Below are 25,400 nucleotides of genomic sequence, written 5' to 3'. Positions count from 1 at the left end.
GTCTATTGTATCACTCTTATGGCTTTGCATCCTCACAGCTTAGCTCCCACTTATGAGTAAGAACATACAATGTTTGGTTTTCCATTTCTGAGTCACTTCACTTTTTTTATACATAGAGTCTTACTCTGACACACAGGCTGGACTGCAGTGGTACGATCATGGTTCATTGCAGCCTCTACCTCTCAACTCAAGAGATCTTCCCACCTTAGCACCCCAAGTATTGAAATTACAGGCATGTGACCCCAGGCCTAGCTAATTTTTTGTTATTGTGGTTTCAGAGACAGGGTCTTGTTATGTGGCCCAGGCTTGCATTCTCATTGCTACTATTTCCCCAAATTAGATGGCCCAACTATCATTAACACATATTAGTGCTGCCAATTTTACTGTAATAGTGGGTTTGATTCAATTTGTTCCAATCAATTTTATTGATATATAAGGACACCTGCAATGTATCACGTACAGTTTCAGCTAAAAGTTTAGTGATCAGGCTGGAAATAAAAAAAAAAATTGATGCTTGACTTTATTACTAATACTGTTGATGCTACTCTTGCACAGTAATCTGCTTCTACTTAAGTGACCAGCATTAGGAAATGAGTTATCATTGGTGACCTCTAAGTGAAATTGTAAAGATGTCAAATAACTTGGTGGTTTGCTTGTACATGAAAAAGTAGGATAACATGCTTCCTTTTCTTCATTCTGTTCAATACTTGAGCTTTTACTAGGCACTCAAGTCCCTTTGGAAACCAATTTATATATTTATTACAATTAAGAACTGCTGCTTCTAAAAGGGACTGCAGAATGAACTTCAATTAGACTTTATTTGCTGGGATTTGCCCTCCTAGCTCCTCTCTTTCACTTATCCCACATTTGTGAGGTTGCATTTAAATTACAATTCACCTTTATGACCACCTGAGCAATTAGTTTACGTTCTTAGAAGAAGATATTGCTCAAGCAGTCCCTCCTCAACTAGAAGGATATCTCAATCCCAAATCTGTATAATTGACACTGTGACAAGGGAAAAGTTGTTCTTTTCTTACGTTATCATTAGCTAAGACTTCAAGTGTAAGCAGCAAACATCACATGCTTATTTTGAAAGCACTCATGAGGGTTACCATGATACTAGAAAACATGGTCTCATATATTATAATCCAGTTAGAGAAATGAAAAGAACATAAAACATATTAAAAATCAAAAAGCTGAAGAACAAAATATTTAGATAACAGATCAAGATAAAATAGTTAATCTGCCGCTATTTCAAAAAGAATTGCACAGAAAATAATTGTATTTTTGTTTGGAAGAGGAAGAGTTTGTATTAAGGCTAGGAAATCTTATGCAATGCCTAGCACACAGTATAACTTACTAGACATTAGCTGAAGAAATGAATGGAGTAATAGGATGGCTCAGAAAGAAAGCCCTCTTAGAAATGAGACCAAAATGATGGGATTTACCTCCACCTGTGAGGACTTTTATATCCTAGATGTGGAACTTGGACTTTATCTTTCAACAAAGGGAATGTTGATTGTCCCAAATTCAAGGCTTGCACTCCCTGTTAGGGTATCATGGATACCTTATCCTTCACTTTCCCACTCATAAGTGTTATTGGTCTTCAACTATCTGCCTTCTAAGACTACTGCAGACTGAAGCTATCTCACCTTCCTCAGGCATCTCTCAGTATTTCTCATCTGTTTAATTCATTGGGTAATTAATCACCTGTAATTTTTAATATAGCCTTATGATAGTTCATTTTAATGTGTCAGCTTCACTGGGCTATGGGGTACCCAGATATTTGGCCATTCTGGGTGTTTCTGCAAGAATGTATTTGGATGAGATAAAAATGTGTGTAGGTAGACTAAGTAAAGCAATTGCCCTCTCCAATGTGGGTAGGGCTTATCCAATCAGTTGAAGGCCTAATTAAAACAAAATGCTAATTCTCCCCAAAGAAAGAAGGTCTAATGATCTTCGAACTGGACATCAGCTTTTGTCCCGCTTTCAGACTTGAACAATAAACATTGGCTCTTCCTATGTTTCGAGCTTGCCAACCTTTGGATTGGAACTACACTGTCAGTTCTCCTGGTTCTCAGGCCCTTAGACTCAGACTGAAACTAAACAATTCACTCTCCTGGTTCCAACTTGCTGACTAACTCTAAAGATCTTGGGACTTACTAGTCTTCATAATCGCATGAGTCACTTCGCTGGAGAATCCTGACTAATACAGCCCTGTTCTCTTGTCTTAAACTGCTATTACAGTATTTCAATCTAGCTTAGCCTTTCTACATGTTTACAGCCGGCCTTTCAAACTAGATTGTAAGCTTCCTGAGATCTGAGATTAGGAGGTATTCAACATCTGTGTCTCTTTTAAGGAGTTACTGGGGACTTGACTGTGGAGAGCAGTGTGGTTACCACATGTAGTTTGGCAGATTACACCCTGCACAAGGTCCCCACTGAGAGGACAAGTGGGATAAAAATCTAGCACCAGGTCCCCTTTACCAAGAGTGGCCTTGGCACAGGGCTATGCTCATCTGGAGGAAGAGAAGTCTGTTTCTAATTCTCCAAGCCATTGAATGGGCTATTGGATGCCCTAGACAGCAGCATTACAGGTTGGTCCCAGCAATGGGCTATGTTAGCATCCCAGAATAATACAGACTGCCTGCTCTGTTCAACATTTGGCAGGACTCACCTAGCTCCATCTTAAAATGGCCAGAACTAAGAATCAGGAACTCTTATAATTCTTCCACAAAAGACTCTAAAGGCAAATGTACCTTCAGTTGACTTGGAATTAGAAAAATACATATTATATCAATGATGGTGTTCCCATAATTTCCATATTTAAAAGTATACTAGTCAGGCTTATTAACTGCAAGTACCAGAGTCCAACTTCAAGAGATTAAGCATAAAGATATGTATTGGGTAGCTCACAAGAAAACTAGAAAACCACATGTGGAAAACAGGCAGAAAAGACGCGGGTTCAGTAACAACCAGGTTCAGAACCAAAATGACACATAGAGTCAGCCCAGTGAAGAGACCTCTCCCACAACCATTGAATACTTTACTTCCCCAGCAATTGCCACCACCTGCCCTACAAGGATTTCTCCACTACTCCTGCTTCCTTGCACCACTACCTCCGAATGCAAAATCTCTGGCAAGAGTATCTGATTGGCTAAACCCTAGGGAGACGGAGAAAAAGAGTAGCCAGTGTTTTCAGCATCTCAGTGGGAGGTAGGCTTGGCTTCCCACCCTGATTCCTAAGGCGAGGGATTTCTCAAATACAGAATGGGATTTAGACTTGGAAAGTCAAAGAATAAAAATATTCATTCCATGATTATAAATACATACATCTTGAACATCTGTTGTGTATGGGAAACAAAGTAGTGTGTATTGAATAGAAAAGTTTGTTCATTTATTTCAACTTCATTAAACTCTTCATTGGAAGATCCCACATTAAATATAAATGCTCTCAGCTCCCTAATTTCAGGTAAGAACCCAATACATGCAGCATTTCATAGAGATGAGGGTCTCACAGAACTCAGCTGAAAAGTACTGAATCAGGGCAAGTTTATACATACACAGAATCCTAATTCTTAAATGGGAAAACAAGTTTCAGCCAATTCCTTAATTCTGACAGATCTTATGCTGCTAGGATCCCCATCAATAACAAATGCAAGGAAATCATGAACACATATTTCGCAAACTGCTTCAGAGACACCCAGGCTGGGCGCGGCGGCTCACGCCTGTAATCCCAGCACTTTGGGAGGCCGAGGCAGGCAGATCACCTGAGGTCAGGAGTTTGAGACCAGCCTGGCCAACATGGCAAAACCCCATCTCTACTAAAAATACAAAAATTAGCTGGGCACATGGCGGGCGCCTTTAATCCCAGCTACTTGGGAGGCTGAGGCAGGAGAATCGCTTGAACCCGGGAGGCAGGGGTTGCAGTGAGCTGAGATCGTGCCACTGTACTCCAGCCTGGGTGGCAGAACCAGACTGTGTCTCAAAAATAAAAAAATAGAAAAATTGTAAAAAACAGCTTTTACCTATCAATTTACTTGTGAGACTTGCTTATGATGTAATTACAAGTACCTTTTAATATAAGGAAAGAGCACAGGTTCTCTCATTGTTTTCACTTTAGAATACATGCCAAGGCTCATAATGATTTTTAGGTCTCAAAAATATATAAAACGTCAAGTATATTTTCTTTCTTGAAGTATATTCTCACAAATCTAGAAGACATTGTTATGACTCCTACTCACTTTATAGATTACTAACCGCTAGACAGAAAGCTTATATAAAGAATTGCTGACTGAATATGCCAATAAGTAATAATGTCTCAACAATGATGTGAGGATAAACTATGATGAGTGAAAATGTTTGGAATTCCTAAGAAGAAAATGTGCTGTGTCATGGAAAGTACTGATGCATAGTTTCTCAACTAAATGATGGACAGCAAAGAATACTATGACTCTTATAAATAATTCTTTGTTTTTATTTTAAAGAAATTACACTAATATAAATCTTTTTATTTTCCACAATCGGGAAGTAACATCTGTCATGTTAAGCCCTGGACTTCTGTTGGGGCAATGAGTAAAGGCCTGGTTCATGGGCTCTGTCTCTTCCATACCACTGAGGTAAACTATTAAGAAGTGGCTTTAAAATCTTTATTAATAAAACCAACCCCAGACAAAAGTGTTCCTCGGAGACCTTTCCGCCACTCTTTCTCTCTGACTTCTCTGCTGCTGGTAACCCTGTCTCCCAGCAAGCTGTGACCCGGGTCCCATTCCCACAAGGCCTCCTCCTAACCTTTAGCTACTAACTCTTGCTGTTTTTACCCTTTCTGTATGTTTTGGCTTAATTCTGAAAAGCCTCCAATAAACAAAAGAGATCTTTTGGAGCAAAAGCCACCCAACATTTCACCATCGATGTCCCATTTTCCTTAGGGCACTGCTCAAAAGACATTACAAGCTTGCCTTTCTGGTTAAATCAGTATCTGGCGTGAAGGACAATTGAAAGTCAATTCATCTGGAGCAATGTCTCAAGGTACTGTCCTCCCATAGGAAGAGGGATCCCAGAGATTATGAACTCAGAGGAAAGTTGCCATGTTTTGATAGACTGGAACCTTCCAGGCAATCCTTAGATAATGGCCCTGAAGGAAGGGCCAAAGAGAAGGCTTTTGGGCCTGTTTGTTTACCCAATAATTGGTCTACCCTACTCAATGTGTGGCCATTTACCCATATGTTACAGGTCAAAGACAGGTAAGAACAGAAATAGAGAGCAAGCATTAAAAAATTGTTATAGCAACCTGACAATGTCTTCTGAGTCTAAGAATAAAAACTTGGTGTTCGTATTTTGTCTTTTATTCATTTTTTCTGATAATTCATTTTTATCGTATTTTATAAAAGTATGGATCTACAAAGTATTGGGAGGATTCCTTTGTGGTTTTTCACCACAGATAGCTTGATTAGCACTGGTTTAAAAGAACTAGAGGTGAAAATAAATTACTTGCAGTGATATTTGATAGAGCTATGGTACGTAATTCCTGATGATTTTTAGCTTAGAGGTTTATTTTAAAAATAAATTGTAAACACCTATTTAAACACAAGTATATTTGTTTGTATGCAATGTATTGCCAACATTTGTGTACTCATTACCTAGCAATACTGAAAACATGGAACAAACTACAGTCAACAAATACACTACAGGGAAGTGAGTTCTTTTCCAAGTCTAAGGAAGATTAAATATGATAAAAGGAATGAATGTCTCTGCCACTGAAATAACATAAATATTTGCTCTTTCAAGATAGAACTTGAGAATACAATTGTTATTTGGCACTGAATATTTCTTCGTCAGTGCCCCAAGGAAGCCGGGTTGATCCCTGTGGCCTCTGGCTGGGTCAGGCATACCATCTTGGCTCGCACTGAAGCACGAAAGGACATCTCAGATCACTGCCCCAGCCCCACTCCCTGCCCATCACCTGTTCCCAAGCAGTTTTGTTGGCAGGAGAAGGGTGGGGTGGTCAATGTAGAGGACAAATAAAGTTACTGTCAGCCCCGTAGCTGAATAAGAGGTAGGAAGAGCCAAGCAGCATTTCCTAAAGCATGTTTCAATGTATACTTCAGCAAAAATATCCATCCTGGAAATGTGTTCAGAATTTTAAGAATGAACTTATTTTTTTTCTTGGACTGAGTCAGATTTAGTAATTCTAATAGATATTGTATCAGATACATTAGATTTTTGTAGTAATCCAAGGTAACTCCCTAGGTGGTGTGATATGAGGAAGTGAACAGAGATGAGCTACTGCAAAATGTTTCCCCATCAGTCTATCGTAATATACGCAATTCTATTATTAAAATATTCCCCTTTATCACAGTCTGTTGGGTTGCCATAACAAAATACCATAGGCTGGATGGCTTAATTAAACAAAAGAAATTTGTTTCTTATAGCTGTGGAGGTTGAGAGGTCCAAGATGAAGTTGCCAACAAGGTAGATTTCATTCCAAGGCCTCTTCTCTTGACTTGTAGGTGGCCACCATCTTGCTGTGTGCTCCTATGACCTCCTCTTTGTGTGTGCATGGAAAGAGAAAGTGAATTTGCTGGTGTCTCTTTTTTAAGGACACTAATTCCATCATGAGGATCCCCTTAGGAACTCATCTAATCCTAATTACCTTCCAAAAGGTTCTCCATACACCATTATATTGGGGGTTAAGGCTCAACATATTAGTTGGGAGTGGAGAACACAAACATTCAGTCCATAATATTTTTGAACTAAGAAACTATATCCATAAGTATCTTTTTAAACAAAACATTCTAATTCTCTAATACCTATTTTTATAGAGTTGGGTTTATTCCTTATATCTGTCAGCTTTATCATAGCATGAGGGGGTAGGAGTGGAGAAACAATATGTAACCAGAAAAAATATATAAAATATCCAGGCTTGGAAGCAATAAAGGAGAAGGCAAAAAGAAAAAGAAAAATGAACTGTTTAAGAATTACCCTAAGACTGGCTGTTATGAGATGTTATTAATTCATTCATTTTCTCTGTAGTAATTGAATTCATAGGTGCAGGTACAGTGCTGAGTGCTGGGGATAACCTGGAATAAAAGCTGGCCAAAATGGACTTTACAGACAATAAGACAGACCTTTGGCAGGTAAGATTCATGTGATGTTAGGGTGTTATGCTGGAAGCAAGTCTAGGGTGGAGCGGGGGCACAGGAGGAGGCCAAATCTACCCAGGGATTCAGAAAACACTCACTGGGGAGACCAAAGGTAAGTAAATATTAAAGGAGACAGGTATCCAGAAGAAGAGTGCAGATGGCAGAAAGGGAGGAGGTGGGAAGGACCAAGGGGGCTGGGGCACTGAGGTCCAGGCACAGAGGCAGAACACAGAATGCAGCCAAGTCCCACACTAGTGGCAGGCACAGGCCAGATCTGGTGGAATTTGTATACTCCACAAAGGAGTTTTTGCTTTATCTGCCATCACTGAAGGATTTTAAAGACCCACAGAGTAACTGAATCAGATTTTCTCTTTAGAAACATTAGTCTTATAGGCAAGGTGAAGAGTAGATTGGAGGAGTCAGAGACTAAGAAATCTGTTAGGAGATTGTTGCAAAAGCCTAGGCAAGAAATGATGGAGAGGGAAATGAAATAAGGCCACAGTGTGGGGATGGAGAAGAAGAAAGGATAGTTGTTGAGGAGCATAATTGACAGGACCAAGGATAAGTCCAATTGTGTACTGAAGCAGAAGGCATTCTCAGATGCCCAGTGACTCTAGGTGACATGATGCACCATTTGCTGAGGTAAGAAATTTGGTTGAAGAGAGTGGGTTTGAGCCAGGCACGGTGGCTAAAACCTGGAATCCCAGAACTTCAGGAGGCTGAGATAGGAGGATCGCTTGAGCCCAGGAGTTCAAAACAAGCCTGGACAACATAGCAAGACTTCATCTCTACAATATGAAAATAAAAAATAAATTAGCCAGGCATGGTGGCACACATCTGTAGTCATGGCTACATGGCTACTCAGGAGGCTGAAGTGGAAGAATGGCTTGAACCCAGGAGTTGGAGGCTTCAGTGAACTACGATTGCACTGCCACTGCACTCTAGCCTAGGCAACAGAGGGAGAACCTATCTCTGAAAAAAGAAAAGAGTGAATTTGAAGGGAACATGGTGAGTTCTGTTAGGCATGGTTTGTTGGAGGTGCCTACAGGACAGTCAGGAGGCAGATGAATCTATGAGCCACGAGCTCAGGAGAAAGGCTGGGGCAGGAGCTCTATATTGAAAGTTACCTGCTTCAAGGGAAGCAAGGCAGAGCGTGAGCTACCTGAGCCAGGATTCTGGACAATCCAAAAAAAAATACCCTGCGTATATAGCTGTCTTCATAACTACATGGCAAGTTCCTGAAGGATCAAATCATTCATTTTTCATCTTACAGCATTTTGTATATAGAAAATGTTCCAACTGTAGATATAACATGAGATACTAGCAGCACCAGGAAAATAGGTTCAGTTTCTCATGTAACTGGGCTCCACCACGCCCAAGCTGAAGTAGCAGCGACTGCTGCCCAGAATGGACTTAGAAATGAAAACATGAATGAAGCCTCCTGCTGGAGCTTTGTTCCTTTCTTTCACTTAATAACACATCTTCTGAGTAAAATAATCTATCTTAATGACTCCAAAAATAGTACTTGCAAACAGAGTTGAAGCCTTCTAGTGGGGATCCATGTTGAAGCGGAAGAAGTTATTTGGAGGATGATTTCCCAGGTAGGTGTGATCAGAAAAGGGGGCGGCTGGAAAGGTGTTGAATCACCCCTGATAGAAACAGAGTGCAACAAAACATGCTCTCTGCTTTCTGCTGTATTCGTTAAATGGCCTTTATTGTTCGTGCTAAGAAAGGTCAATTAATCATCCAAAGTGCTGTCTGACAGAAATTAACAATCAGCAGTGACAAAATATCCAGCAAGAGCTCACAACAACAAAGGGTTTTGTTTTTTTCTCTTTCCATATACCATTGAAAAAGGAGTCACTGGCATGTCATATCTCTTTGTACAGCTTCATTAGTGATTTTTGGCACGTAGGAAGGGGTGAGAAAAATAGAAGTGTCGCTGCTCATCTAAGCAGACCACAGGTAATTAGTTACAGCCCCACTCCCTCGGCGATATCATCCCTTAACAAAGCACTCAAATGTTTCAGAGAAAATCTTGTCCAGAAAGCGGGGGGAAAAAGTAGGTAGCACAACTCTCTGCTTGAACTGGGTCCAGCAAATCTTAGAATTGATAACAGGTAAAACAGAGGATTACTAAACTGAATTCAAATTCTGTTTTATAGGAAAATTAAAACTAGTGTCAGAAACTACCATAAGTCCTACCACCTTCCCCCAAAGATTCTAAAACACACTCTGTGCTTTTGTTTAACTCAAGTTTTGGTGTTAATGTTTCAACCACAAATATGAAGAAATTTTGCAGTGCATCCTCAAATAGAGCTCTGCAGGATTCCAGGGAGACTCCATATTTTACTTGTCCTCCTCCACATCAACAGGGCTTCAACCTTACACCCTCTACCAAGGGACATTCGCGTTTTGCTTCAGGGAGGACTGTTACTAAGTCTTTAGCTAAACCCATGCACTCTGTTGAAGCACTATCTTTAGGTATCAAGGCCATTTCAGATGATTTCCATGGAATGTTCTAGGATGGAGCCACCAGGCTCTCCAGGTTGCCTGCTTCTAATTTAGGACTGAGGCTGTATTTTTGACCTCTGCTTCTTCCTTGTGGGTCAGCCATTTCTGGCTCTAGCTGTAACATTCTCTGTCTGCCCTGTCAATAAACTATGCGTTGGTCCCTTTTGTGAGAAGAGTCACATCTTTGTTTGCAATAAAGGATGAAAATGGGTTCTCTTCATTATGTAGAAACATTATGTGGAAACCTTCATGCGTTCCTTTCATTATATACCAGGAAGCTGGGTGCAATATCACTGAACACATTGGTTTCCTTAGCCGCAGAAGTTAAGGATCCTACTGTTTAGTCACGTCCCCCTCAACATGAACTAGATTATGATTGTCACAGATTTTGCTGGTCTTAGGAATGTTGAGCCCTTGATAACATTTCAAATGTCATATTGAAATGTGACCTCCAATGTTGGAGGTAGGGCTAGTGGGAAGTGACTGGTTTGTGGGGGTGAATCCCTCACAAATGGCTTGGTGCACTCCCCATGGTGATGAGTGGGTTCTCAGTCTGTGAGTTCATGCAAGTGCTGTTGTTTAAAAGAACCTGACATCTCTCTTGCTCCCTCTTTTGCCCTGTGATGCACCTGTTACCCCTTTGCCTTCCATCATCAGTGGAGGCTTCCTGAGGCCTCACAAGAAGAGTATGCTGGCACTATGCTGGTACAGTCTGCAGAACTGAGCCAAATAAACCTCTTTCCTTTATAAATTATCCGGCCTCAGGTATTCCTTTATAGCAATGCGAAATGGACTAATACAGCCCTACATTACCTTCCTGCCTGCTAGTCAGTTAGCCTTATCTTCAATAGTTCCAGAGGCAGAAAGTTCTTGAAGCAGCTCACCGTCTTGCTTTTAGCTCCAGAAAGATCTTCCTTACAGACTCAAAGTGTTTTCCTGTAACTTTTAGTCCTTTGTTCCAATACTGTTTTCTGAAGCATCATGTCATTGTCATGTTTTCTTATACTTCATGGTCCCCTAAAGGGCTGAAGGCCTTTCTTACAGCTCATTCCCTTCCTACCCATCCCACCAGCCTCATCCTCTCTAAACGAAATATCATTTGTCCTTCAATGTTTTAGACCCTGACCTTCTATTTGTCCCTTTTGGGAACACTTCCTTTTGTAAATTCCCATTGAAACAGTCTTTTCAGCACAAACCCCAATAGCCCACGTGTAATATGACCAGCACAGAGTGGTCGCAGTGACTCTTCTCTGATCTGGATGCTGTACCAGATGTAGCCCACGGGCCCTGTGTGATGTTTATCCGACCTACCACACACCAAGGCCCCGTCACGTGCTGGGAAAGAGCAGCAGCCTCTGGAGGATAGGGAGCAAGACCACCAGGTTCTCTGGAAGAAACCAGCTCTGGTCTGGCACCCATGCTCATTGGTTCCATCCAACTCCAGCACTTCTCTTGAACAACAGCCAAGGGGAGTCACTGGTCAAAAGTTCTTGAAGACAGCAAAAAAGAAGCTTGTGAAAAACTGAGCTCTCTTACAAGACTGACTCATTAATAGAGTCAATGTGCTATTTTATAGATCCTGGAGTAAACTTAACCATAAATTCATGTAGCACCAGACACAGATAATGCATAAATGAAACAACAGTGTGTTTTTATCCTGCCTCATTACAAAATGGGTGAATCCTTTATTTAGCAGTTGCTATGAGAAATATCTATTTTAGTCCTTTCCAGAATGACTGCTTCTTAATGATCCCACTTTATTCACTGATTGAGCCAATGGTCCCACAAACTAAGGTAAGCTCCTTGCTCCTACAACTGGACCCCTGAGCCTATCTTGAGAAAGCAGTACAACTTCACAGAGGCTTACCACAAATTCATTTTCTTCCACACTAACTAGGGCTTAAAAATAATGTGTATTCACACCCACTTGGGTGGCTACTATAAAAAATAAAACAGAAAACAAAAGTGCTGGTGAGGATGTGGAGAAACATTCAGTACTGGGAGAATGGATGAACTAAGACTATGAGGGTACAAGAAGAGCTGAAAGGAGAGAAAGTATAGTCACAGAATGTATCAGCTCGTTTTCACACTGCTGATAAAGACATACCTGAGACTGCACAATTTACAAAGGAAAGAGGTTTAATAGAGAACTCACAGTTCCACATGACTGGGGAAGCCTCACAATCGTGGTGGAAGGTGAGGAGGAGCAAGTCACATCTTACATGGATGGCAGCAGGCAAAGAGAGAGCTTATGCAGGCAAACTCCTGTTTTTAAAGCCTTCAGATGTCATGAGACTTATTCACTGTCATGAGAACAGCACAGGAAAGACCCACGCCCATGATTCAGTTCACTGGGTCCCTCCCACAACACATGGGAATTATGGGAGGGATAAGATGAGATTTGAGTGGGGACACAGAGCCAAACTATATCACAAGACAAAGCTGGATTTAAATGCCCCAGAGAGATGACTCCTGGTGTAGCCATGGATGCGAGTGGCTGGAGTGGAGGACAGGTGCAGGACATTCGAGTCATGAAGGTAGGGAACAAGAGGAGAGGACAGTGGATATGAAGCCTCATTCTCACCTGGGGAGTTTTAAAAAAATACTAACACCCAAGTTCTATACCCAGCAATGCCCATGGGTCTGGACAATGAGGTATATTTTGTTTCTTGCTTTTTTTAGTTGTAAAATATGTGTAACATAAGATATTACATTTTAACCATTGTTAAATTTACAGTTCTGTGGCATTCAGACAATTCACGTTGTTGTACAACTATCACCATCAGCTATCTCCAGAACTTTTTTGTCTTCCCCAACTGAAACTCTATACCCGTTAAACAGTGACTTCCCATTCCTCCCCGCCTCCCAGCCCCTGGAAACCATCATACTACTTTCTGTCTCTATGAATTTGACTATTGTAGGAACCTGATTCTAGGTACCTCAAACCTGATATTGTTTGAAATCTTCCTTGATGAGTCTAACATGCAGCCACTGCTGAGAACTATTGTGCTATGATGCTGGCTGTTTCAACTATGTGAGACAATGAAGTCCCCCAGGGCCATGTCAATCCTTGGAGACAGGAAGAAGATTATGAGGCAGATAAAGTCTTCAGTAAATAAGTTACATGAAAATCATGATGGAAAAAGGGTAGCAGAAACCTCAAAAGGGTCAAGTTGTTATATAAAGCACAGGGGTACTAGGATGGAAGTGTGAGCCAAGATGGCATAAAGATTTCAACCCAAGTCTGATTGCAAAGTCCAGGTTCCTTCTGTTATACCAGTGGTTCTTTCATTCAATAAATATTTGTTGAGTACCTGTGATGTGCTAAGCAGTGTTCTAGGCATGAATTTCCTGTTCACATGGAGTTTATATTCTGTCAAGAAGTCAGATAATGAACCTGAAAATAGATCAATAAGAATTTTAGGTAGTAAAATAAAACAGAGTAATGAGGTAGAGAGTGAATTGGGTCATTGAGAAAGGTTTTTCTGAGGAAGTGATCCTCAGGGGAAGCCTGAATGATGAAACAGAGGCCATCATGTCAAGTGCAAAGGAGTTTAGCAAGTGCAAAGGCCCTGAGACAGAAACAAGTTTGGTGCACTCAAAAAACAAACAGAAAGCCAGGGTAGCTAGCACATGGGAGTGAGAGAGTGACCTGTGAGCTGAGATAGCTGGGAACCAGATGAAGCTCTTGTAGGCCAAGGTAAGAAATTGGAGATCAACTGTCTTTGCAGAAAGATGCTATTCAAGGGTATCGAAAATCAGATTGGCTGCCTTAAGAAGAAGGAACAAGGGGCAAAAGTAGAAGCAGGGAGACCAATGAACGCCATTGCAGTAGCTGAAAGAAGAGATAGCACTGACTTAGACTAGGATTGGTGGCAGTGACAATGGTGAGAAGTGGCAGAATCATGCTATCTTTCATAGGTAAAGCCAACAGAGGATTTGAAGGAAAGAGGAGTAACTCCTAGGTTTAGGCCAAGCATCTGGATGGATGGTGATGCCATTTACTGAAGGAAGAGGAGGTTTTGAGAGGTTAAAAAAATTCCACTGGGGTTAAGTTAAGTTGAAGATTCTTATTAGATGTCCATAGAGATATTGAAAAGTGTTGTGTATACAAGTCTAGAATTCAGGGGAGAAATCAGGTCTAAACATACGGACTTGTGAGTGTGCTTAAGCATCACTTGGAGAGTTGTTAAAAATGGTGATTCTCAGCCTCCACCCCTGAGGATTCTTTTCAGTAATTCTGGGGAGGGTGGGGTTGCACTTCTAATTAGCTCAAATTTGATGGTTCCCTTAAATGCTGCACTCTACCCTTCCACCTCCTCTGGTTGAGGTTAATCCACTAAACAGCTCTTTAGCCACTTAACTATATATATATTTTTCCATCTAATTCAAATATTTTTCATTGTTTTATATAAATATGTAGTATTAAATTATCATCAATATGTTCTAATATATTATTTATTATAAATATAACCATATATTAATATATTACATGGATACATTGATTTAATGATTACATGTAAATTTATTTCTCATAATTTTCATCTCAGTCACAAAACGAGAGATACTAAAAGCCTTTAAAGGAAGTTGGCGTACTTTATCTCTGGAATTCCCTTATCTGTCTAACTTGAGAAAGAAAGAGAGAGAGTGAAAGGTGAAGAGTTGGTTGCACTGAAATGAATTATTATTATGAGTCCATGTGGTTCCAAAATCAACAAGACTTTGTCTACTTCTAGGGTTCATATACCATGTTAGAATCCACTCTAAAATTAAGCAGAAGATCATCAATCTTAGTCTTCTATATTTGTCAGAATTCTCTTTTTTGAAATCAAGACAGAATGGTCCTACAATGTTTGGACCATCTGCCATTCTCCACCATTTCTCAAAAATGGCTGACTGCTTCTATTACCTCCATCTCACAGTTGCAAATTATTCCCGCTCAGTGCTGGGTGCTCTGACTGAGCCAGTGCAGTTTATCTGAGAGCTGACTGACTTGGCTCTCACAACATTTAGCAGCATGCTGGGCTTGCCTGTCTGAAGACCATTCTCCTTATCAAGAACTTGGAAGCCTCATAGGACAAGACTCTGTTTGCTCTGGAGCAGGTCTTCCCACTCAGTCAGGGAACCATACTTTTTGTTCCCCCTCCACCCCCACCCCCTCCCCCCAAAAAATCCCTTTTCATTGTTCTTTCTGTTTTGGGTTTCTTTTTTCCCCTTAAGGACTGCACTGAGGTATTATTGATTTAGTTGGGTTTTTCTTTGTTTTGTGTTGGTTTTGCAAGCTCCAGATCCACTCCCAACTTTAGTCATCCTGACACAATTCCCATAGCATCATCACATTTTTAAGTGTACCTTTGGCTGTGCAACCCTCTTCCCATTTTGTGTGCCTGTCTTTTTAATAGACCTCTAACTTCTAGGCACCTACCTATGTTCATTATCTCACCAAAGCAGATGTTTCAAGGTACCCTTATTCCAGAGTGAACATTTACAAACCATTACAGGATGATTGATGGGTCCAGGTTTCCATATATGCCAGCCGATCAGGAAACCTGCCACAAGGCTGTTCTCATTATTCAACAGTCTTTGTGGCTATTTCGATTACTGCTCAGGTGAGGTCAGGGGGAGATATGACTCAGGTCCACGACAACTGACCTCAATATCTCTCCAAGGCTGGTTTAATGGTTAAGATAAAAGGAATTCTGGAAACAAAGTTCCAGGAGATTTTGTGGTAGAATAAATGATGGTGGTGAATAGGGACATGCACTTGTCATTAAAAGTGGCATGTTTATGGGGTGCTGACACAGTTTATGGGGTGTGTGCCTTCAGGTACCAGCCAGACCCATGCTTTTCCTAACATTTTCAGCCTTTTCCCAAAGGTTTGGACAACACAGCTGGACAAAGCTGCCAGGGGAATTCCTCAAGTTGAAGGTTGTTTTTTGCTTTCACCAATGTTCCCGTCCACTGCCAGCACTAGAGCATGAGAAGGCATTCTCTTTAGATATGACCCTGGGATCAAGACTGCCACCCTGCACAACTCTGGAGGGCCTCATGCACATGGAATTCTATGTTGCATCCCAGAGAACGCATTCCTACAAACCAGAGTAAGAATGGCACCCCCTGGAGCCATGGCACCCCCTGAAGTCATGCTACCCAGAGGCCCTGCAAGGACGCCAGCCTTACCCTACATCTCTTACCATGGCCCCTGCTATATTATGCCGCTCAGTCAGCTGCTGAACATAAAAGCACTTCACCCCAGAGAGTCAGTGCCATAATACAGGTTCTACGAGGCAGCTGTAACAACAATTTCCATGGAAATAGTATTTTACATTTCTTTGAGTGCACCTGGTCACTGCCACACGCCTTAAAAGATTCCTCTGTGGCAACCATGGTAAAGCAGACACGGTTGCCCTATTTTATCCTCTCTGAAGACAGCTTTGGAGAAGTTCATTCTTATTCAAGGCTACAGAGTTCTATGGCATTAGGCCTGGATTTCTCCTTCTCCATCCAATGCTCCTTCCATTATCCCTCGCTGCCAAGTTTGGACTAGTTGAATGCAGAACTCTGATTCTATTTTAGATCTAGTATGTTGAATCTTTGTTCTCTGAAATTCTACCAATTATATTTCAGTCTTTTAATTTAGATCTTGGATTTTTATTAAGACGTCAATTCATGACTTCACCTCCTTATCTTCCTTGGCTCTTATATTATTTAAGACCTCTGTAACTCTGTGTAACAAAAATCCCAGCTTGATCCAGTTTTTTTTTTGTTGTTGTTGTTGTTTAACAAAACAGGGGGGATGATGAGTATTTCACTGAGCTCAACATATAGAATGCAGCTGGGGCTCAAAAATAAGCTGGAAGGAAGAATTGGTCTCTGCATTTCTGTGCATATGTTTTATTCTCTCTTAGTAAATTGTTTTCCTCTACCTCTCAATCTTCACGGTGAAATAGTCATCACGGCCTTCAGAGATTTATGTACTGAAATGCAGTTGTTTCAAAATGATCCATCTGTTTCCATCTGTCCCAACTCTAACTCTCCCTGAGAAGTGAGTAAGTGGCCCAGCTTTGGTCAAGCGTCTATCACTGAACAAATCTGGTATAGCTAGGATGGGCAAAGTTACATCATACATATACAGTTGTTCCTCCTGGTACCTGAGGGGGATTTGTTCTGGAACCCCCAAGGACCCCAAAATCCTTGGATGTTCCAGTCCTTTATGTAAAATGGCTCTGTCACAAGGCTGAAGTGCAGTGGTGTGATCTCGGCTCACTGCAACCTCTGCCTCCCTGGTTCAAGCAATTCTCTTGCCTCATCTTCCCAAGTAGCTGGGACTACAGGAGTGTGCCACCAGGCCCAGTTATTTTTGCAATTTTAGTAGAGACAGTGTTTCACCACATTGGCCAGAATGGTCTCAATCTTTGACCTTGTGATCCTCCTGCCCTGGCCTCCCAAAGTGCTGGGATTACAGGTGTGAGTCACCGCACCAGGCCTCCTCCTGCATATTTTGAACAACCTCTACATTACTTATAATACCTAACACAATGTAAATGCTATGTAAATAGTTGTTACACTGCATTGTTTTTATTTGCATTTTTTTATTATTGTATTGTTATATTTTACTGTTTTTTCTCCCCTGTTGTATTGTTATATCTTACTGTTTTTCTCTCCCAAATATTTTTGATCCATAATTGGTTTAATCTACAGATACAGTACCTGTAGTAACAGAGGGCCACGTGTATGGACACTGCATGGTAGGCCCCCAAAACTGAGAAGCAGCAGGGAGTGAAGGTTGGAAGCGGGTCTTGACAAGGTCCCCATGGCCAGAAATGTACCTAACTAAGCCCCTGCCCTTTGTGCTCAGGGTGAGCCTATACCAGGTTTCACCCCCGTGTAAAGCTCCATTCGAATTCTTACCCTGGGTTCCAATCTGGGCCCTCTTGCCTGCCCATATCACATTTTCTCCATCCTGCCCCACTAATCTTGTTTTTCCCTATGCTGACTGAATTCAATTTTCCTTCTGGCCAAGCACGCAGACCATAACCATAAGGACTCCATATTCTCAAACCTACCCTCCTCCACTGGCTTTGTATCCCAAGGCCACTTGGTCATTGCTCAACAACAGGCTCTCCGCAGTGCCACTCATGAATGAGATTGTGGAATCCACTCCAGCACCTCCAGTATGCAGTATGGCCCAGCTGGCCATAGGTCAATGGTTTTATTTCACCCTCCAAATAATCTTTCCCTCATCTTATTTCTCACTTCCCTCCCTCTACACTCTCATTCTACTTTCACTCATGCATCATACACTCACCGCATACCTCCCCCCATCTATACCCTTTCCACCTTGCTGTGTTACTATTGCATTGACTTATCTGTCAATTTCTAGCCAATCATAACATCATCTTTCTTGAAACCCACATTCTTAGCCTACATTATTTTTGCTATTCTTTTTATGCATACGTTTAGGGAGAGCAGTTAGTGCTCTCTACAAACTCACTAAAACAGACAAATGCCCTTAGAAGAAAATGACAATTCTCAAAGTATACATTAATGAAACTCAAAAATTTCCAATTTTCATCAACCCATACAAATTGATAATAAAGTTAATTTGGAAGAGTAAATGCTTAGGATGCCTGAGAAATTTTTGTAAAATAAGTTTGAGAGAGGAATTTGTATTACCAGATTCAAATATATTTTAAAGCAATTATAACTAAAACAACACAGTATTGTTATAAATAGATTAATAAAACAGAAAGTACAGAAACAGATTCATGAATACATGGGTAGTTAGTGACTTAAAATTAGTAAAGCAAGGAGGGCTGACTCATTAAATGATGTGGAGGCCATTAAGAACCATTTGAAGAGGAATAAGTTACTCTTATCTCATATGAGACCCCAAGACAAAATGATGATTTATTAAAGAGCTCAGCATTTTTAAAAATCTGATAGTTGCTAGAAGTAAATATAGGAGAGTATGCTTATGATTTTAGAGTGGAAGATATTTTTCTTATCAGCACACAGAGGTAAAAAAACCATAAAGGATAAGATTAATAGATTTTACCAAAAAATATAGAATTTCTGTATGATACCATATATCACAGAGTAAAAAAATTTTAGAAAATTATTATCAGCTTCTAGCATAAACAATATATAAAAAGTATGTATGGCTTAGTAAGGAAGGGGTAAAAACTCCAACTGAAAATAAGAAAAGCAAATAAAAAAAGAATTTAAAAAGAACATATATAACTACATGAAAAGATGACCAATTTTATTATTAATCCAAGAAATAACAAATTAAAACAGTTAATTTTATCTGAGGCTCTAACAAATATTGAAGGAACAGCTTAAACTTAAATGAAATGGCTGATATTTGGCTGATATTCATACTGCAGTGTGGGTAAACAGCACTTTCATATATTGTTGGTAAAACCAGAAAGAGCTGAAAAATTTTAAAACAATTTTCTAACACACATCAATCTATCAGTGTGCTAATACGTGTAAAAATTTTAATTCCACTTGTAGGAGTTTATCCTGCAGAAATACTCTCACTAGCATCTAAAGATACATGGACCAAGATGTTCTCAGAAACATTATTTGTAAAACCAAATAATTGAAGGCTATTTAAACACATTTCAGTAGGAGAACGGTTAAATAAATTATGGTCCAATCATACTACAGAATGCCAAAAAATAGTTAAAAAGATAGAGATAAATGTGTATTTACTGCTCCTGAAGAGTGTCCATGATATATTGTTAAGTGAAAAAACTAGCCATAAAACAGTATGTGTAGTACTGTTCCATTTCTGTAAAATAAGAATGTATTTGAACATGAATGGAAAAGAGCCTGTAATGATATACATGAAGCTGTTAACAGTGGTTATCTTGAGATGAGGAAATTATGTATTTACTTTATACATCTCTGTTATTTAAATGTTATAAGACAAGCTTATATTCTGTGTCTATTCAGAAAAAAAAAGTTTTGAAAAATATTTACTGATTAAGTACCCCTGGCTCTCCATCTCTGGCCAGAGTCTACCATGTCATCTGTCAGGGTCTTGAACTCAGTGATGGCTATGTGGAATCATCCTTCAATGGCTAAATCTGGGGTGTCCTTCAAATCTCCCAAATTCTTAAAAGATGCAAAAATAGTCATTGTACCCAAAGAGTTATTATAGTGAACCTGAAAGAGCTGAAAGAACTATCAATTTTGCAGAGGATAATGCCAATACATTTTGTTCTGTTTAAGTTCAGCAATTGTTGAAAACAATGTGTGTGTGTGTATATATGCTAAGCAAACTTAAGAGCGCTTGTCTTGCTTTTATCCCTGAAAGTCAAAGAGAGACTTAACAGGCCAAGAATGTTATACCAAGCACCTGAACTAACATTTGAGGTCTGGGTCAAAAGGAGAATCGACTGATGGTTGGCATTTTTTCAAAAGTTTTTCATGTGATGCCAAATAATTAGAACGAGATCATGTTAGAGGCATTCAGACAGAGTCTCTCTGGGGACAGGAGGCAGAGGATGGAGGGGGAGGACAAAGATTCTACCCTTTATTCCTCATCCCCACTTTTGATTTTGCCATCAGTTGTTCCTTATTAGTGTGGACTCTCTTTTTTCCATGGAAATTTATCTAATTTAATTGCAAAACATGCAAGACGGGCAATCCATCTTGTCCCACTGTTCATGTAAACAATACAGAAGGGTGGGCTGTTTTCTCGAGCTACGTCTCTGGCAGCCTGTTCACTTTCAAATTAAAGGAATTAGAGGGTAAACATGGTAACCACAATTAAGATATTTTTAGAAACATGAAATCCTCTGGAAAACATGACACTAATACTGGTATTATGATTGAAGTTAGGAATTATGGTTATTAGAAGCTTTGCAGTTTAAGTGCCTCATAAATCTAATCGCCTCACACATCCAGTGATTCTGTTGCTATATTTACTGCAGACATCTATGATGACAGACAGTACCTTTGAGAAGGGCCAGATAAACAAAATATTTTACATACTCAAGCTTCTTAGTGTCTAATGGATTCATATCATGGAGAGAAAAAGGCTTCATTAAAGGAACTGCACCAGGTGCTGAGAGCCGATTTACCATGGAGATTTGATCTGAGTTATCTTCTCCTATTTAATGGGAATACTGCTGTTTCACTCCCAGAGTCCTGAGCACAGAATGGACAGGGAGGGCCAGGGAATGGGGGTGGCAGGGTGCAGAGGAGGACATGGTAAGCTGACAACTCTGTAGATATGAAACTTTCCCCGACAACTTGGAACCCATCTGGAAGAAATATTATGTAAAACCTGGTGGCACGTGTTACGTGTCCAGGATCCTTAGAATATCCATTGTTATTGGAAAGATATCTCAACGAGGAGTGAATTGCCCAATGTAACCCCAGAATCCTCCTCTCCTGATGCAACTACGCTGTGGGTGCCTGTGTAACCTTGAGAAGGAAATGAAATGAGGTAGGAAGTTATAATCACCAGACGTCAGAGCAGAGATGGAACCATTTTAGTATTATGACTGACCTTTGGCCATTTCTTGAAATCAAATGCGATACTTACTACTGGAATCCTAATCTTATAGATTAAAATTTATGCTTGAGAATGTTACTGTGTGGTAGGTGGCAAATTAGGAACATTTTTAAGGCTATGAATTACTTTTGATCTTTCTTCCAGTAACAGTGTAAATGCAGAAATACTGCCACAGTGGCTGAGACACGCCCAGTAGTCTTGCCTCCCAATCCCCACACACCCACCACAAAGTCTACTGAATTACTTACATTACCTGTGGGCAGAAATCACAACTTCTCAATCTTCCTATCCCTTAAGAGAGTGGCCCTTTCATGTTTCAGACAATACATGTGATTAATGGAGAAGGCCAGACAAGGGAACATGCCAGAGATGGGGCATGCTACAGTCCTGACCACTTTGACAATTCCAGCTTAGATTCTGAGTGTGTGTTTGTGAGTGGGAACAATGCTCGCTGCGTGTGTACATGTGTGTGAGTGCAGCGTGACAAGCTTCAGCAATCCAGGAAAGAATTATGGCATCTGGAACCAGGAAGAGGCCACAGGGAATACGTAAGCAAAAGAAGACAGATTAAAAGGACATTGAGAAAGTAGAATTGACAGGACTTGGCTATTGTCTGGGTGTGCCAAGTAGAGGAGTGTGAGGAATCAAAGATGGCAGCTGGGTTTGTTTCTGGCTTCTGTAACTCATTACATGGTAGAAACAGGTTTGGGGAGAAAAATGATGGATTTAGTTATAAATATACTGAGCGTGAAATGCCTGTGGCTATCAAGATGGGGAAGACCAACAGTACTAATAAGGTACAAGAACAGCCAAAATAAAAATAAGAGAATGAAGCTGGGAAAAAAGAACAGAAAATGGATTTTTATAGCTGAAGACTTGATGTACTTTTCTTATAATTAAAATACTGTTTTGGCAAGGAGAACAATGTAAGAAGTGCCAGAATGATCAACTCTTTGGGGACTAAGTGGCATGATTTTGCCTTAATTCCTAATAAATAGGTGAGCTTTCATTCTAGGCACCTTTACAAATAAGAACGCCATCCACTTAAATAACTGAGATTCTACCATCTAACAAAAGTAAACAAACAAAAACTTATAAAATAAACAAAATCAAAAGTATCTAAAGGAAAAACTCTTGTATTATGAGATTACCACCAACATTCTTACGAAAAATAAAATAACCACATATTTTATGTCATATTCCTTCAAAATGTTTTACTGATAGAAATAAAGAATAATCTTTGACCTTATCTAAATATGTACAATTCTGATAGAAAAAATCAGGGTGTGGAGAAGGCCAGAAGCATGAATTATGCATGCCACATCATCACACTTGTTCCTCAATATAGAGCTGCAGCTGCTTTGTATGGAAAAAGAAATTAGAATGGAACAGATATTGAGCAATTTTCTCCATAACTGGTTCTTACTCACCTTAAATGTAAAATTTTATTTAGCTTATTTCAAAGGGAGACATCCTTATTACGGGAACACATTTACTGGCGCCTGTTGGAAAGGATTTAATGCAAACAAGCCTGAAATAATTGAAGGAAAAACACCTTCTGACTGTTTTCAGAAGAGCTTAGCAAAGAAGAGGATGGCAGGAAAGAATTACTTTATTATATTGATTTTCTTGGAGAAATCAAAGGAGGATAACTCAAATAGACCAATTCACTTTTGCCAAACTCGCTGGAAGCAAGTAGAAGAGCCGTGAATTTACGTGTCAAAAACTGTTTGCAATCATTTAGTTGAACATGGAAATCAGGATTTGCACATTATTACTCTAATAAAATAGCTAACACAAGAGGATATCTGGCTTCGTTTGCACGTATTCCCTATTTTAAATGACTGCAAGTATAATGGGTGTAAGTTTGTCTAACACAATGTTTACAGTCCAATCAGATCATTAACCTGAAATATGAAGAGAGTGATGCGGTTATTGTGGTGCAATAACAAAGACACTGGAGCACAACAAAAGTAATTGGAATACAGTTCTCTCAAAGCTAAAATCTATTTCACTTTCACAATGAGTAAAATATTTCAATTTTATAAAGACTTTCCCATAGTAGTTAACATTGGTTATGCATCTAGTGGCTTGTTGTCTTTTGTGGTACATCAAATAACATCACAAAAGTAATATTAATCTGTAACAAAATAACTTTACATTTACTTTGTTTACATTTATTTTACAAGCATTCTTTATGAATATGCAAATTATTTTGTATTTACAGAATTCTAACTCTCTGATTCATTCTTCTATGACTACGAGAATCCTGAAATGGATTCTCATTTTCCAAAGTGTGCTCCCTGCAACACTGTTTCCACAGAATGTCAAATGTATGTTACTCAAATAAATGGCACTTCCTAGTCAGATAGGAAGGAGAAAGGCTGGGAAAAAAAGTTAAATGGATTTCTCAATTACAGAACTTCTCAGATCTTTTCATACATTCATACACATGGAAAATCTCCAAGGAGGTATGTATACAGGCCACTGAGTTTCCTGAGTATTTTCACCTCTCAATCCACTTTTCTCAATGAGCATCTTTTAGAAATGGCAATTTAGGAACCACTAACCTGTTTATTTTCATTATCTGGGCCAGGCAACTTGAGTAATAAGCGAAGTAGACAGGCATAAATGACAATAGGAAGGGGTTCAGTGGGGGTGGGGTTGGAGTACACCAAAGAGTAGCATCCAACTAACAGGGGCAGTTCTGACTCAGTTTTGGTCACAGAAAAGCAGCAGGATAGACATTTCAAATTTTTAAGAGCAGAAGGAAATTTGGATTTTTAAATGGCTGAATTTGTATTTAAAACTCTGTGGCCCAAATGTGTCTGTTGCAAAATATGGACCTTGAGTCTCCTGATTTAGACTGGTGTCCCAGGATAGCACTTTCAAAACCCATTCTGCAAAACTTAATGTCCAGAAAAGCCACACCCAAATAAAATCTTCTTTACTTTGCTCAAGGTCATTGTATGTGTAAGGCCACTGGTAATGACAGAGGTTGTCTGGTCACTCTGCTGGCCACTGTTAAAAACCAAGTTATGCAGAAACGACATTGGATTGCCTCACTTCCTTGCGGCCTACAGATCAAAACATGCTGCCCAGATCTCTTTAAATGTATCCCGTGAATATTAAAAGCACAGTCAGGCCGGACACGGTGACTCATGCCTGTAACTCCAGCACTTTGGGAGGCCGAGGTGGGTGGATCATGAGGTCATGAGGTCAGGAGATCAAGACTACCCTGGCTAACACAGTGAAACTCCATCCCTACTTAAAAAAAACAAAAAATTAGCCAGGTGTGGTGGATCGCACCTGTGGTCCCAGCTGCTTGGGAGGCTGAGACAGGAGAATCGCTTGAACCCGAGAGGCGGACATTGCAGTGAGCCAAGATCACGCCACTGCACTCCAGCCTGGGTGACAGAGCAACACTCCATCTAAAAAAAAAAAAAAAAAGCATAATCAAAGTTGACTAGGAGAAAAGAACAAAATTGATAGTGAATGTATTAGTTTGTTAGGGCTGCGTTAACAAATACCACAGACTGAGTGGCTTAAACAACAGAATTTTATTTCCTCGTAGTTCTAGGGGCCGGTAGTCTATGATCAAGGCATCAGCAGGATTGGTTTCTTCTGAGGCCTCATCCCTCGGCTTGCAGATGGTCACCTTCTGGCCGTGTCCTCACATGGTTGTCTGTGTTGCCTGTGTCCTAATCCTAATCACTTCCTTCAAAGACAGCACTCAGATACACACCCCACCCTAATAACTTTTAGGGTTATTTTACTTTAATTACCTCTTTAAAGGTCTATTGACAAATACAGTCAAGGTCTGAGGTACTGGGAGTTAGGACTGTAATATGAATTTTGGGAGAATGCAATTCAGCCCATAATAATAAATGACCTTACAAAGACAGAACCCAATAGATCTCTTTTTTTACTTGCATTTATTTTACAAAAATCACCTAAGATTATACAAATAAGAAAATGTAGACTGGGCGTGGTGGTTCATACTTGTCATCCCAGCACTTTGGGAGGCCGAGGCAGGAGGATCGCTTGAGCCCAGGAGTTTGAGACCAGCCTGGGCAATATAGTGAGGCCCAATGTCTAAAAAAACTTTTTTAATAGCCAGACATGGTGGCACGTGCCTGTAGTCCCAGCTACTTGGGAGGCTGCAGTGGGTGGATAGCTTGAGCCAGGGAGGTTGAAGATGCAGTGAGCTA

Source organism: Macaca thibetana, chromosome 12, assembly GCF_024542745.1.
Source record: "Macaca thibetana thibetana isolate TM-01 chromosome 12, ASM2454274v1, whole genome shotgun sequence".
NCBI classification, from domain to species: domain Eukaryota; kingdom Metazoa; phylum Chordata; class Mammalia; order Primates; family Cercopithecidae; genus Macaca; species Macaca thibetana.
Note: the sequence above shows the minus strand (reverse complement) of the source record.